The sequence below is a fragment of the Callospermophilus lateralis genome (genome assembly GCF_048772815.1).
Source record: "Callospermophilus lateralis isolate mCalLat2 chromosome 11 unlocalized genomic scaffold, mCalLat2.hap1 SUPER_11_unloc_3, whole genome shotgun sequence".
Lineage (NCBI taxonomy): Eukaryota > Metazoa > Chordata > Mammalia > Rodentia > Sciuridae > Callospermophilus > Callospermophilus lateralis.
The window spans coordinates 3,818,968-3,835,568 of NW_027510155.1; positions in this window are offsets into that span (position 1 = coordinate 3,818,968).

The following is a 16,601-nucleotide window of genomic DNA, read 5'->3' on the forward strand; positions in this document are numbered from 1 at the left end:
AATATAAGGTTTTTGGTTTGTCAGCATTTTAGAACAATGACCTTGTTTCTTCAAAACTACAGCTTTGTTGATAAAGATTTTTTTTATTACATATTGACCATAATAGAATATGAGATCCCATAGGAATTAATCAGAATGTTTTTCATTAGTCACAAAAATAAGCAAATCCCTTCATCTCACTGAAACTTTTTACTCAAGTGTAAAATAGAGGTTATGATTCCTGACAACCATACTCTATAGTTATAGGAACCAACTGAATGATAATGGTCATAAAAGTTCTTTATAAATTATGAAATGCTATGAGTCCAAACCATTGTTAGGATCACCGCTTTGAGGACAGGGAGAATGCTGATTGAGTAAAAACTCTGAAAATTTTCTGTTTCCTTTCCCTTGTTTTACAGAAAACACACCAGGAAAATCACTATTAAACTTTCCTGTAGCACACAGGAAACATTCCCAGTTTTCTGCTCTTAACAGTTTTGAATAAAAAGCTGGGTTTGACTCCTTCAAGAATACTGATCTAGTCAGGCATTCTGCTATTCTCATAAATCAATTTTAAAAGATTTGGCTTTCTGATAGTCTTCAATGACTAATTTGAAAATGCTCTTCTATATTTTAGGAATACTCAAGAAGTTTGTGGAAGAAGATTTGGATGACATTTAAAGGAAAAGATTGAAGGACTCAAGTAAAATTCCTGGAGCCCTGTGGCATATTTATGCTTGAAAAGATGTGGGAAAAGATAAGAGAGTTTCTTCAAATGGTATAATTTATGTTGCAGACAATATATTTCTTCAATTTGAGCAAGGGCTCAGTGATTTTTAGTTTGAAGGGATGGAATTTTTGTTGAAAATGAAAAGCTCCTTTGTCTTGCTTCTTTTAAAGGCCTGTTTATTTTGAGGTTTTTATAGTGGTACTTTGTATTCTTTCATTCTGGATTTTCTTACTTAACAAATGCATTTGAGATTCAGCCATGTTATGTATGTAATATTTGGTTCCTTTTCATAGCTGGGTATTTGTTTCTTTTATTTATTTTTTCATATTTGAAAGGCTGTTTTTTTAAATCTCTTTACTAACTGAAGTATATTTGTAATATTTTCAGTTTGAGGCTACAGAAAATAAAGCCACATTTGTGTATAGCTTGTGGGTGAACACAGCTTTTCATTTCTGTTAGTGCTTAGTGAGATTCCTAGAAATGTGAATTATAAACTGCCAGGTTATTCTTTAAAGTAGTTATACCATTTTCTTTCTCCAAAGTAGTGCTATATGCATTTTAGTTCCTCTATGTCTTCTCTCAATGCTTGTTACTATCAGTTTTGTTTCAAAACTGATCTTATAATTTTGTAGCACCATTTCATTGTGGTTTAAATTTGTATTTCCACCCTTGGTATGGGGATTGAACCCATGGGTACTTGACCACTAAATTAAATACTCAGCCTTTTTATTTTTTATTTTGAGACAGGGTCTTACTAAGTAACTGAGGCTAGCCTTAAACTTGAAGTTCTCCTGCCTCAGACTCCCTAGTCAACTAGGATTATAGGTGAGTGCCACCACACCCAGCAATTTGTACTTTCTTAATGTCTAAATATAATTTAAGTTTCATAAAGTCAGAGAATTTTGGTTTTGGTTTGGTTTCGACCTTTTATTTTTTGCAATACAAGGGATAGGGATCAAACCCAGGACTTCACACATGCTAGGCAAACTTTCTCACTGAGCAACAACCCCAGCCATAACATTTGTGTTTTTCAATGTCCCTTTGCCATACTTAGAATAATACATTTAAAATAAATATTAGTAACTCTGTTTGTAAAGACTTGAAAGATATATTGTCATATACAACATATTTTTCAACAAAATTGTACTTTTTTATAAAATTTGTATATATGTATAAACATGCACATTCGTGTGTGTGTGTTTGTGTGTGTGTGTGTGTGTGTGTGTGTGTATGTGTAGTGTTCTTTGTATACACACGCAGAGTTATACTTCTTCCTGTATTTTCTCTGGGTACTGTGGAAAATTCACCTGAGTTGGAACTTAATTTTAATTTTCACTAGGTACAAATAAATATCAAAAGACATAGTTTCTTTGGAAATGTATAGAAAAGCCAGATAATTTGTAGAAAGCAAATTTTATATTTTTTCTCATGTCTGCCACTAAAGTGATGAATGATCACACTTTTAATTCTGTGCTCCAGATTTTGGCAAAAAATTGGCTATAAAAGCAGGAGATTCTACTTTCCCTTTCCTATGTAGTATGATAATGACAGCACAGTCACAAGTTGAGAGGTTGTTGTCCTTTATTTAATATAGTGGTAACGTATTTTGCTTTGTTTTTCTTTTGTTTTGTTTTGTTGTTGTATTTTGTTTGTTTTGGCAGAAGTAAGGATTGAACCCAGAGACACTTTTTTTTTCATACATATGATTGAACCCAAGGGTACTTAACCACTGCGCCACATCACCAACTCTTTTTATTATTTTTTTTATTTACAGATAGGGTGTCACTAACTTTAAGTCTTTTAGGTTGGCCTTAAACTTGCAATCCTCCTGCCTCAGCTCCAGAGTCACTGGGATTACAGGCATTAGCCACTGCACCTGGCTCCAGCCCTTTTTTATTTTGAATCAGGGTCTCACTAAATTGCCCAGGCTGGTCTCAAACACGAATCCTCCTGCCTTAGCCTCCTAAATTGCTGATAATACAGGAATATGCCACCAGGCCGTGCAATAGTAATGTTATTTTTAGAGAGAATTCAAGGAAAGTGATAAGAACTCTGTTTACAATATTAATTTTGATTTGATATACATTATTTCCAGCCTATTAGGGTCTTAGCAGTACTGCAAATGTTCATTGATGGTTCAAAACTTATATGCTACAGGTGGTCCTCAAAATAGTACAGACTCTAAATAAATATTTCTTATTCTTTAGCATACATTGGAATTTCCTGGGCAGCTTTATCAGACACAGATTTCTATACACCACCCTGAGTTTCTAATTAATTAGATCTAGCGAAGAAAGAAATTTTTCCCAAGGAATGTGTAATGTTACTGTCAGGCACTACACTTTGAAAAACCATTCAAATTAGAAGCCCTTGTAAGCCCAACGTACCCATCAAAAAACTTTCAACCAAGTGATATTCATGACAAGATCCAGTAATGCTAGGAAAGAAGCACCATTCTTTTGCCTGTAAAAAGTAAGTGCTTCCAGAAGCTAAACTAAGAGAGGAGTTCTGGTGTGTGTCTTGTAGCCACAGCACTATCATTGTATGAACCACTGTAAAATGGCAAACTTAAAAATATTTTGTAGGGCTATGCATGATGGCACATGCCTGTTATCCCAGGGACTCAGGAAGCTGAGGCAATTTCAAGTCTCAAGCAAGTCTCAGCAAATTAGAAAGGCCTTAAGCTACCTAAAGAGACCATATCTCAAAATTAAAAAAAAAAAAAAAAAACTGTAGCCAGGGATAAAGTGCCCCTGGGTTCAATTCCCAGTATCAAAACCCAGCCCAAATCTTTTTTTGGTCAACAACTCAATTTGTGAAATTCTTCCTTTACATCCATAGAAAGAACAGCTAGACTTTGACCTCCAATGTTTACTTTGTCACAGCCAAAGCTTCTGAGTGACCTTTATTTAAACTGCAACAATTAAACCTCAAGCTGGGAGTGGTACAGCCAGTGCTCTAACACAGTCCTTGGCAAGCTAGATATATATATATATATAGATAGATAGATACATCTTTTTTCCCATGCATTTCTCTTTTATTTTCTGAGGAACCTATAAGGTAAAAAAGTAAAATTCTTCCAATTTTATAGAGGATTAAATTATGTTACAAAAAATAAGTAATGAATTTGTGATCTCAAACCATGTGGATTTTACATCTTTAATGATAAATTTTCCCTAAATTGCTTAAATTGCTGCATTGTGCAATAGTCATTTTGTAATCAGAAAATTACTGCCAAATAATTATAAGTTGTAAGATATAAAGTAGATACTAAATACAGACACTTAAATATTTTGTTGAAGCTATTGCCTGTATAATTAAACATTTTCAAAACGTGTAATTTATTTAAAATTGTCTCATTTTGGAAAAAATTATGTGAAGTTTTAAAAGCTATTCATAATGAATTTATAATATTTTAAAGATGTATATTTTTTGCATTTATATGACCAGTTATATATAATTACAACTGATTCTTTAAGAGAAGTATAAGAAAGATAGTGTCTAGGAAGTGAAGTATAAATTACTCAAGACATGGCAGAGAAGAGGGATGAGTAGCCATCTTTAGAGGAACATGCCTATAATCCTGGCATCTTGGGAGTCTAAGGCAGGAGAATCACAATTAAGGTCAGCCCCAACAACTTGGTGAGGACTGAGAAACTTAATGAGACCTCATCTCAAAAGTTAAGAGCTGGGAATGTAGCTCAGTAGTAAAGGAAGCTATAAATCCCCAATACAACAAAGAGGTGGGGAATAAATGGAATGGAAAGGTTTGATGTCTTTAAAACTTAACCCTTACCTCTTAAAACTAACCCTCAGTCCTTTAAAGAAATATATCATGTGAAAACAGAGTAGCATCCTGTAAGTGCTAATAGAACTCAACATTCTGGGATTTGGATTTTATTTGTTATGGGGACCGGGTACCAGGAATTAGAACCCATAGGCACTTAACCCCTGAGCCACATCCACAACTCTTTTCATTCTTTTAAATTTTGAGATAGTGTCTCTCTCACCAAGTTGCTCAGGACCTCAGAGTTGCTGCCATTGGCCTCAAACTTGAATTACAGCTGTATGCCACAACACCCAGCTAAAACTCGACATTCTGAAAATCATTTTTAAATAACCATAAACTGTCAAAAATGGACAGAATCAACTTTTTTTTAGAATCTGGAATTTAATCCAAAACTTTTAATAACCAAGAGACTAATGAAGAAAAGGGCAGCTAATTTTTTATATCAAGGGAAATCTTTTTAGGCACTGATGACCACTAAAATAATGGAATACAAACTTCAATGACTACACCAAACAAGAAATTCAGCCTTTGAGAAGAAATTGGTACAACTTACTAAACAATGACTGTGGTCCTCATTGATAAACAACAACAAACTCTGAGGCAGGGGAGAATCTGATTATTACAGTTAACACATTTACAAAGTTCAGATACCCAATTAAAAAAAAATACAAGGCATGCACACAAAAAAAGGAAAGTGTCTCATTCAAAGGAGAAAGATATATTGACAGAAATATTTCCTGAGGATTGCAGATATTGAAGTTAGACAACAGTCAAATATACTCAAAAAGCTTAAGGAAAGTCTGAATAAATAAAGAACTAAAGGAAACCAGGAGAATGATGGATGATCAAAATGAGAATACAAATAAAGAATTTGTATAACCTACTAGAAATTTTGGGACTATAAGTGATTTTAAGACATACTAGAACTAGACCTACCAAAAGGCATATACTGAACCATGCGTGGGTAATACACACCTGTATTCCTAGCTACTCAGGTACTCATGAGGCAAGAAGATCACAAGTGTGAGGCCAACCTGAGCAACTTAGACCCTACCTCAAAATTAACATTTTAAAAAGGGCCATGGAAGTAGCTCACTGGTAGAGCACTTGCTTAGCATGCACAGAATCCTGGATTCAATCTCCAGTACCAAAAACCAAAGGTATATACTAAAACTTGTTTTTTAAAGAAAGGGAGAGAGAGAGAGAGAGAGAGAGAGAGAGAGAGAGAGAGAGAGAGAGAGAGAGAATTTTTTAATATTTATTTATTTATTTCAGTTTTTGGCGGAAAAAACATCTTTGTTTGTATGTGGTGCTGAGGATCCAACGGGGGCCGCATGCATGCCAGGTGACTGTGCTACCACTTGAACCACATCTCCAGCCCCTATACTAAAACTTTTTAAGGACATACTCTTTACCCTCCTTGCAGCTTGTTCAAGTAAGTAAAAAGAGAAAGAGCATTTAGAAGCTCTGTGATGGAATTAGACACTTAATGAAAGTTGATGTCAATAATATCTAATATAAAACATCTATTAGACAAGATTTCAGAGAAGTTTGGCTTCTGTTGACTTGCTTTTCACTGGATGATTTGTCTTAAAACAAGAACTGAACATCTCACCCATAGTAGGCTGTTCTGTGAAACAGATTATCTGTTGTATGAACAAATGAAGAGTCAGTAAAACTGTACATAACAGATAAAACTGTCAATCATCCACAATGCACTATATTGGCTGGTTTCTTATTAAAACTTTTTAATCAGGAAAGAGAAAGCTGTTTTGAAAAACTGTTGTACTAAAGTCACAGAAAATTGGAATCTATTTAATTGGCTAATTTGAAAGAAAGATGCAAATAACCAAAATTATAGTACAAATTTGAAACTCATTTGTGGTCAGTTTTCTTACTCATTCCTAAAAAAAACTGAACCACATTTCTTTTTCTTTATGCTCTGCTATAAGTTAACAGTAAAAGCCAAAGAAACAGCATCAAACATACTCAGATTTTGATTGCTTTGTTGATTCTTTCTAGTTGTCAGTCTAAAAAGTCCAACTTAACAAAATTTAGGATCCAATTATCAGGTTTTGCAAAGGGTTTCTAAAGTTCTTTTTGTTGTTGTTGTTTATTTTTTATCAATTAAAAATATTTCTTTTACCAAGTCACTTTCAATGAAGATTTTCAATGGAAAGTGTGGTGTTCTGCCTCAAAATCCATTTGATTCTTGGGAAAAATTAAATCTAGCTAAAAATTAAATCTCTGGTTAAAATTAAATCTCTATTGGTTTCAGACTGTGGCTTTTCTTTGCTCCTACCTCATTAGATTTATATTACACAAGTTTTCTTTTGGAAATAGGTAAAGAATTTTCACAGCTTATTCAGGTAACTGAAGACTTTGTGTCCCCAGAACATCTTGTACAGTCATTTCACTTAACACAGGAACTGAGACTTTTGAAGGAAGAAATCAATTATGATGATAGGCTCCAGGTAAGAAATGAATGTTCAATCCTTTTATATTCAGAAATTAAAATATATGCATAATACTTTAGGCAGTCATTTTCTGGTTTGTCACAACAAGGTAACTGAAGGTTAATATTAATGTATATTTAATTGTTTGAATTTTAATGACCCTTATTATAACTTTTGGTTTAGAATCACTTTTAGATTTTGACATTTTTGTTATTGAATTTGGCTTTCCTAGGTCCCCATTAAAATTATTAATATTTTTAGCATGGTAATTGTCATTTGTCAGTTTCTCTCCAGCTTAAGTGATGAGAAATGTCAATATCTCTTTCAGGTTAAAAATATCTTGTATTATGCAGTTAGAGAAATGGTGAGAGCTTTGAAGGTACATGAAGATGAAGTAGAGGATATGGAAGAAAATTAAGTGTGTCCTGTTGGATAATTTTAGACCGGATTACCTCCCCTTGAATAATGACATGTGTGCACACTAATTTAAGCTTCACAAAACCTTCAGTGCCAAGAAATTCTCTTCGTAATGATTACTTGTTACTGACACCAGAGCACTATAGCATATGTCACAGCTCCTGTGATTAAATGTCATGAAACAAGGTAAATTTTAAAACAGCAATTCTGAGCTGTTTCTGTATCATAGTGTATATGATGTTTGTGAAAATGTCAGATTTAAAATGATGTATTTATTTTTGGTATAAAATTCTATGCTATATTGTTGATCAAGTGTAAATGTGCCCTTGTACAGTTTTATAAGATAACTGGTAGTTTTCACTACATTGAGACAGTTGCTTTGAGAATAGGACATGAACACCAGCTATTGCCTGCATTTGGGGAATTGCTGAATCGCTCAGCAGTCATATCATAATTAGAAAATTACTGCCAAATAATTGTAAATTTTGTAAGATATAAAGTATATAAAGTAGATACTAACTATAGACACTTCAATATTTTGTTGAAGCTATTGACTGTATAATTAAACATTTTCAAAAGGTGTAATTTATTTAAAATTGTCTCATTTTGGTAAAAATTATGTGAAGTTTAAAAGCTAAATATTAAACTTAATATGCTATATAAATATAGACATATATACATTTAATGGTGTATTTTTTTTAAAACATTAGCTTGCTTTTGTTAAAGTGCAAGTGTTACATATGGCTTTGTACATTAAAGTTAAAAGGGGTTTTACATTTTCCATTAAGCAGACTTTATCAGAAATTGGATTACTTAGTTTGTCCTCTTTTGACATACATACTGCTGGGACAGAAAAGAGCTTGCCGTTGAGAGTTTGGATATGCATAATAAAAAACTGTGTGGCCCCAGTAAGTAGCATTAATTTAGAATCTTGATTTTAATAGCTGATGACTATTATCAGCTATCTACTTGAGGTGTGTATAGGACTAACTATGCAAAATATTATTAAAAAACAGTTCCAGGTGCAGTGGTGCACATTTGTAATCATAGTGACTTGGAAGGATCACTAGTTCAAGGCCAGTCTCAGAAACTTAGCAAGACCCTGTCTCAAAATAAAAAGGCTTTGGGATATGGATGGGAGGGTTAGTGGCCCTGGGTTTAATCCCCTGTAGAAGAAAGGGGTGGGGTAGGGTGGGAACCGCCCAAGTTCTGGCTATTTTTCTGATTGTTTGTTTTCTTTTGTTTGTTTGTGTGGGTGGGTTTTTTCCCCTACCATTTTTATCTCCACATAGACTATTTTGTCACTGTTTACCCCAAAGTTCAGCCAGGATTGTGAGCAAATACCTTTCATGTGAACTCCCAACACTTGGCACAAGGACTAATGAGATAGCTAACTGGCCAGGAAAGAAAATTCTCTAAAAAAGGAAATTGGGCTAAGAAATACTTAATATGATTTGGTGAGCTATGACTTTTTAAAGATTACCCTGTTGATGAACAAGAGATGTAGCCCAGTGGAAGAGCATTTACCTAGCATGTGTGAGGCCCTAGGTAGGTTCAATCCCCAGCACCACAAAAACAAGACTTCCCTGTTGATTCACTTATTTTTACACATTTATTTTTGTGCTGCTGGGGATTGAACCGAGGGCCTTTAACCCCGAGCTACATCCCAAGCCCCATGAGCTTTGACTTTTTAATAACCATTTTTTCAAATATGCCTCAACCAATTGTAGTTTCTTTTGCCTGATGCTTTTGTATGTGATATCTGATTTAAGTTTTGATATGAAATTAAAGACAAGACAATTCTGGATATTACCACATGCTGGTCCCCTGGTCTGCCAAGGCCCAATTGTCTATGATGATTTTTCTCCCCAAAAGCATTTGCCTCTTTCAGTATTGCTTAAGCCACATTTTAACCATACTACAACCCCTTTCATATATCTGAAGCCAAGGAATTTCTGGCCAGGCAGAGGCTGAAAACTTGATTGATGAGATTATTCTATCTATAGTCTGAAAAAAGTTGCCATGCTCTGAAATTCATGCTAGTGAACTAAATTGTACTAAGTCTATGGTGGAGAGAGAACACTGTTGTGCTTATATCATAAAAGATATTTGTAAACTTTGGAAGGCTGGGGAATTGCAGGTATATCCTTGCCCCTTTTATTTTTTTTTATGTTGAGGCTGGCCTCAAATTTGTGGTCCTCCTTCCTCAGCATTCCAAGTCACTGGATTTGCAGGCATGTGCTACCTTGCCTGGCTAAATGTGTAAAACAGAAAAATCAAGATCAAGGAAATGTTTAGAGTGAAACTTGTGCTGAATAGTTTGGACCTTCCCATTTTATTATATAATGTTTTATGGATTTCTTTTTCTGATTAATGAATTTACGAGTATTGAAATCCATTTCTTTTCTAATGTGGGAATTTAAACACATTAGAAATCAGTATGTTACTTCCATTTTGGGGGTATGGGTTTAATAATGAGATAAAAAATATTGGTGAACGAAGAAAAGTGCTCTCATACCTCTATTTTACTCTATATGCATATATTGAATATATAGAGATAGATAGATTCAGTATGTTCTGTTCTAGATTCCGACCTATCAAAAATATTCTGAAGACCTGATTAGATAAGCACTTTCATCCTTGGGGAGGAAAAAAGAGAAAGTGGTTTAGTTAACATTCAATACACTGTGCATTATGAATTAAGGTGTAGCACATTGACCAAAATACAAAGCTTATACCATTCTCATGTTACCAAGAGTCAGACTTGGAAGTTTCCTAATTGTGAAATTATTAAAACCTTGGTTCCTTAATAGGTTTACTTAGGTAATTATACCTTGAAGTCACATGGGAAGTGTGAAAATACTTAGATTCCCACAGTAACCTATTTTGTATTTATTTATTGGTACAAGGGGCGGAACCCAGAGGTACTTTACTACTGAGCTACATCTCCAATTCTTTAATAGTTTTTTTTTTTACATGTTGTTGGTCCTTTATTTTATTCATGTTTATATGCAGTGCTAAGAACCAAACCCAGGGCCTCTCTAAATTACTAAGATTGGACTTGAACTTGTGAGCCTCCTGCCTTACCCTCCAGAGCTGCTGGGATTACAGGCATGCACTTCCACACCCAGGTACCTGTTTTTTTTGTTTTGTTTTGGTACCAGGGATTGAACTCAGGGGCACTCCACTGAGCCACATCCCCAGACCTATTTTGTATTTTATTTAGAGACAGAGTCTTACCAAATCTCACTTTTGCTGAGGCTGGCTTTGAACTTGCAATTCTTCTGTCTCAACCTCCCAAGCCACTGGGATAACAGGTGTGCACCACCGGACCCATCCCAGCTATCATTTTAAATGAAAGTTGTTACTTAAAAATGAAAAATGTTGGCAGGCTATATCCAGGTCACACTAGCTGTATAGGAAGTTGAGTTCCCTTTTGTTAATAGGGTGGTTTTCAGAGCAGACTCAGCTTTTACATAAGCTCAGTAGGCTTGGGATGTAGATCAGTGGTACAGTACTTGCTTACTATGCATAGGACCCTGGGTTCAATCCCCAGCACCATCTAAATCAAAAGTCAACTCAGTGTAAATGAGCCATCCAAAATGCAGTCAGAATTGGAGGATTGCCCTATTGTGGTTTTTGTCTTTGAAAATACCTCAGCTCTGTAGCCAATGAAGGGATGTCAAGGATGTGCTATATATGGGGATCAGAGCTGGAATACCTTGAGGAGATGCATTCTAAGGACAAGTGAGGAGTTAAATTGTGTTTCCCAGCTCTCTAGTCTTTGACCCTAAATTTGACAGGTATGGATGATGTAAACAGCAGGGGGGGTGGATGTCAACAAATACAAATGAGAAGTACAAGCCAGATAGAACTGACTTCTTTCCCAAGGAGAGCTGTGTGATCTTCTCTGCCATCACAGAGGATGGTGACTCCCTCTCAGGTCTGTCACACTGTTCCAGAAGAGGGAAGAAAAGGAACAGTTCCTAAAAATCACTGCACCATCTGAAGTTCACAGTGAAAACTACAAAACTTATAAGGAATAAAGCTTTAGGGCATAACACTCATAAAACTTCAACAATGACACTCAAAAAACTTCAACAATGATACATTATAAAAGAAAAAAAAACCTGGGATTACACTTTTGGTGATACTAGGGGTTGAATCCAGGCTGTGAAGCATACTAAGGAAGCTCTCTTCTGTTAAGCTACACTCCCAGTCCCATAATATTTTAGATTTTCACCACTAACTATAAGAGGAAGGCACTACAAGAACAATTTTAGAGAAAAAAGTTTATTTGGGGCTCAAAAGTTTCAGAGGTCTCAGTCCATAGATGGCTATCTCAATTGCTCTGGGCCCAGTTGAGACAGAACATGTGACAGAAAAGCAGCTTTACAGTCACACCCTACCTGTCCACAGTTAACCATATCAGTGAATTAACACACTAGTTATGTGTAAGCTCTCATAAACCCAGTCATTTCACCTCTCACATGTGAGATTTTTGGGGAACAACTTCCATGTAAGCCACAATGTGCATCGAATGTTTAAAAATTATAAATAATACAAATACAGGCTTCCTACCTTGAAGACCTAAAGTTTGCTTATGGAAGTAGAAAGGGTTTGTTTTGAGTCATGAAGTAACTAGTAGGAGGATGGTTATGTGAGATTAAAGGGAAAGGTAATAGCAAACATAATTGGGTACAGATCACTACTACCACCATAACTAGGAAATAGTTTTGTGCATTCGTTTCAGTTTTGATTGAAGGAGAAATTGCCAAGTAACCAATTCACATTCTGCTAAAGTTGTCCCCTTATATATTAATCATATTGGAACCAATTTTGCATGTTCAAACTAAACCATGGCCTGACTATACAACAGGAGATTCTTTGAATCAAAGCCTTCAAAGCCGATGAAGCCATAGGATCTCAAACATTAGAAATTTTGCACATCTATTTAGTGGTCATCATATAATATAATCTATCATTTTCACGTTACCTCCCATGAGATATGAGTAGCAATTCAACCCTTTTAGATTAAGTCAAGTGCCAGTGTCACATATCTTCTAAGTACAATACAAGCTGCAGAATATTTGTTACTTTCACATATTCAGAGTTAGGGATGACTTTGTTAGAAGTATTCCATTCACATCTCTCAAACTTAAGTAGTTAAATTTTTCAGAGTCAATCTAGTGTGTTCCAGTATTTGAACACATATTCCACAGTGCTCAGTGGGCCAGGAGCCAGTATTGTCAACTAAACTTTGGGGAGGGATTTGATTCAAAGGTAGAGGGCTACGGGGCATGACTCAATGTAGAGTGCTTGCCTAACGTGTGATGCCCTAGATTCAATCCTAGTACCAAGAAAGATTCTCATTTTTAATTGTATCCTTGGTTCCTTCACCCTTAATCGTATCATACCCGTAATGCCCCACCCTTTTTAATTCTATTCCTGATTTAGTACATATGTTAGAGAAGCAGGCTAAGAACTGCAAAGATTTACCCAACCTTCACTCCAATTCATGACTACTGAAAAATCCTAATGAACAAGACTATTCCAAATATTTTTTGATTCTCCAGACCCAGTACCTAACTGTGCCCCCCTCACTTTTAGAAAAATGGAAGGATAATCCACTTAAGACTTCTTTACTTTTTTTGAGAGGGAGAGGGGTATACTGGTGGACTTTACCACTGAGCCACATCACAAGATCTTTTTAATTTTTGATCAGAGCCTCACTAAATTGCTGAGGCTGGCTTTGAATTTGTAATCCTCCTGCCATGGCCTCCAGTAGTTGCTGGGATTATAGGCATGGGCCACCATGCCCAAGGTCCCCATTTTATTTTTTGATAGGATATCACTAAATTGTTGATGCTGGTCTTGAATGGGACCCTATACCTCAACCTCTGAATTCACTGGGATTACAGGTCTGTGACACTGAACCTGGCACAGGTCAGCCTTGAGTAAACCCTAGCAGCAAAACATGAAAAGTATGAGCAGACAGAAAATAAGTGGGCAAGCCTCTCATCCCTGAGCTAAGTTGGCCCAGTTCTTAATGGCTTTTATAAAAGGAGGCACACTTCCCACTTTAAGGTGAAAATACCCTTTAAAAAAAAGAAAAAAAGAAAAATCCAGGTGCAGCAGCTTTTAAGACTGAGAATCACAAGTTCAAAGCCAGCCTCAGCAACCTAGTGAAATCCTATGTCTAAATAAAATACAAAATAGGGCTGAGGCTGCAGTTCAGTAGTTGAGTGTCCCTGAATCTGAAGCACTAAGATTCCAAGTTCAAAGCCAATCTGGGTCATTTAGGAAACCCTGTCTCAAAAGGGCTGTGGATGCCCCTTGGTGGTAATAAGCTTGCATACCATGCATGAGGCCCTGTGTTCAATACCTACTACCAAACAACAAAGACAGCAGTGGCACAATACTGTACTCCCAGTGACTCCAGGCAGTTCAGCCTATGGACTGAGACAGTAGGAACCTGAGTTCAAAGTCAGCCTCTGCAAATTATTGAGGCCAAAGAAACTTTGGGATACCCTCTCTCTAATAAAATATACAAAGATGCTTGGGATGTGACTTAATGATTAAGTACCCCTGAGTTCAATCCCCAGTACCAAAAAATAAATAAAGAAAGAAAGAAAGAAAGAAAGAAAGAAAAGAAAAGAAAGAAAGACAAGGCATTTAAGTTAAAGACACATTCAAGGTTATCCAGTTGACCTGTGAATAAGGAAAACAACTCAGTGAGACCCTGTATCTAAATTTAAAAAAAATACAAGATAGGGCTGGGGATGTGGCTCAGTGGTGGAGTGCTCCCAATTTCAATCCCAAGTACAAAAAAAAAAATGTATGTATGTATATTCACACATATACACATAGAATATGTAAATATTCTATGTAAATAATATGTAAATAATATATTTGTATGTGAGACACAAAAGTACCCATTGTAAAAAGCAATAAGTTCCAGTATTTTAATATCTTGAACTCACTTGAAAAAATATGTGCATTTCAATAATCCTGATAAAACACTAGAGAAGAAAACATTTTTTTTAAATTAATTTTTATTGTTGGTTGTTCAAAACATTATATAGTTCTTGGTATATCATATTTCACACTTTGATTCAAGTGAGATATGAACTCCCATTTTTACCCCGTATACAGATTGCAGAATCACATCAGTTGCACATCCGTTGATTTACATATTGCCATACTTATGTCTGTTGTATTCTGCTGCCTTTCCTATCCTCTACTATCCCCCTCCCCCCTCCCCTCTCCTCTTCTCTCTCTACCCCCTCTACTGTAATTCATTTCTCCCCCTTATATTTTTTCCCCTTTCCCCTCACTTCGTTTTGTATGTAATTTTGTATACCCCTGAGGGTCTCCTTCCATTTCCATGCAATTTCCCTTCTCTCTCCCTTTACCTCCCACCCCTCATCCCTATTTAATGTTAATCTTCTAGAGAAGAAAACAATTTTGAAAAAAAAAATTATTATTTTTTTTTGGTACCCAGGATTGAACTCAGAGCACTCAAATACTGAGCCCCATCATCAGCCCTATTGTTACATCTTATTTAGAGACAGGGTCTCACTGAGTTGTTTAGAACCTCATCATTGCTGAGGCTGGCTTTGACTTAAATATTCTCTTTTCTCAGCCTCCCAAGGTGCTGTGATTACAGGCATGTGCCACTGCGCCTGGCAAGAAACTGATTACTTTGCAAATAACACCCTCCTATTATGTTTCTTTTAAACAAGATTTCCAGGTTGTATGAATTACCATGGCACTATGATCTAGAAGTATTACTCCATACTATTGGGTTTTTCAAAGAAATGTTTTCTGAAAAGATGAAAATGAGAACTTGGGATCAGGCGTTAATACCCAGTTACTTATCTGGATTCAACAGGTAAGTCCAGGAGGACTTCCAAGCTTGATGCAAGCCAATAGATCAGGAGGCAGAGGCAGGAGGATCAAGTTCCCAGGCCAGGCTCAGCAACTTAGCCAAGACTCTATTTTTAAAAGGGGTGGGGATGTGGCTCAGTGGTTCAACAGCCAGGTTCAATCCCTGGTACCCCCAAAAAGGAACAGTACAGTGAGAGAGCACCACTAAGAAGACACAAGACCCACCTTACTCATACAGAACAAATTATTTGGGGGAAGTAAGCTATTCTAAATCCCTTTATTTGCCTCATAATAAACAGAAAAGATATAAGAACACCTAGCAATCCTAGCCAGGAAATGTCCAGAGACTACAATGTAATAAAGAAAATAAACATTATTTAAATCTACTTTGGAATGTATTCTGCTGCAAAGGAACCATCTCAGTCCTAGTCAAAACACACATAAACCAGATGCAGTGGCGTGTGCCTGCAATCCCAACAACTCAGGAAGCTGAGAATTGCTTCAGGTCAGCCTGGGCAATTTGGCAAGACCCTGTAAAAGGGAAAAACAATTATGAGGCTAGGTTTACAAAATCTGGGATGTTATAACACTGAGATGAACAAATTAATTAGAATAACTTTTAAGATGGTTTCATCTGCAACACAATAAGACAGGAAAAATCTGACTTCTGCATGATCTCTTCACCCTTCCTACTTAGGCTACTTTCCTCATGGAACATGGGAGCCTAACCCTACCCACTGAACCCAATGAAGTCCTCACTCCCTCAGGAAGCAGTATGTGCCTCAGTCCCACAATTCCACACAGGAAGTACATGCTTTAACATACCTAGTGATCTGCAAAGAAATGTTTTGTTAAGATCCTCTTCTTCTCCAACCCCTTCTCCTAGAAAAAAAACCACTCACTCACTGTGCTCCACTGGGTAAAGGTGCTACAAGAATGGCTGCAAGCTGCTTAGAGCAGCCCTGGGCACTTTCCAGGTGAGTTCCACCAAAGAAAGACTTGGAACATTTAGCTCTTGTGGATTTTCACTTGATTTTTTCCAAAATTTCCTCAGGAAATTCTACACTCCCCTTCAACACCTTTAAAGAGGAAAGGGATTGCAAAATAATAGGGGAAAATCTTTAACACACCAAAATAATAATTTGATAGCATCTGCTTAAATTCCTATTCAAAGTTTACAATAGCCAGATGCCATACAGTTCCTTGCTTTTCAACCACCAACCAGTCAACAAGGGTATAAAACAATTATTTTTTTGATTTCTTACAATCAAATACTGCCAACTAGCATTACTTCTACTTATGCATCATTAAAAACAAAGGATCATTCCTTAGTATT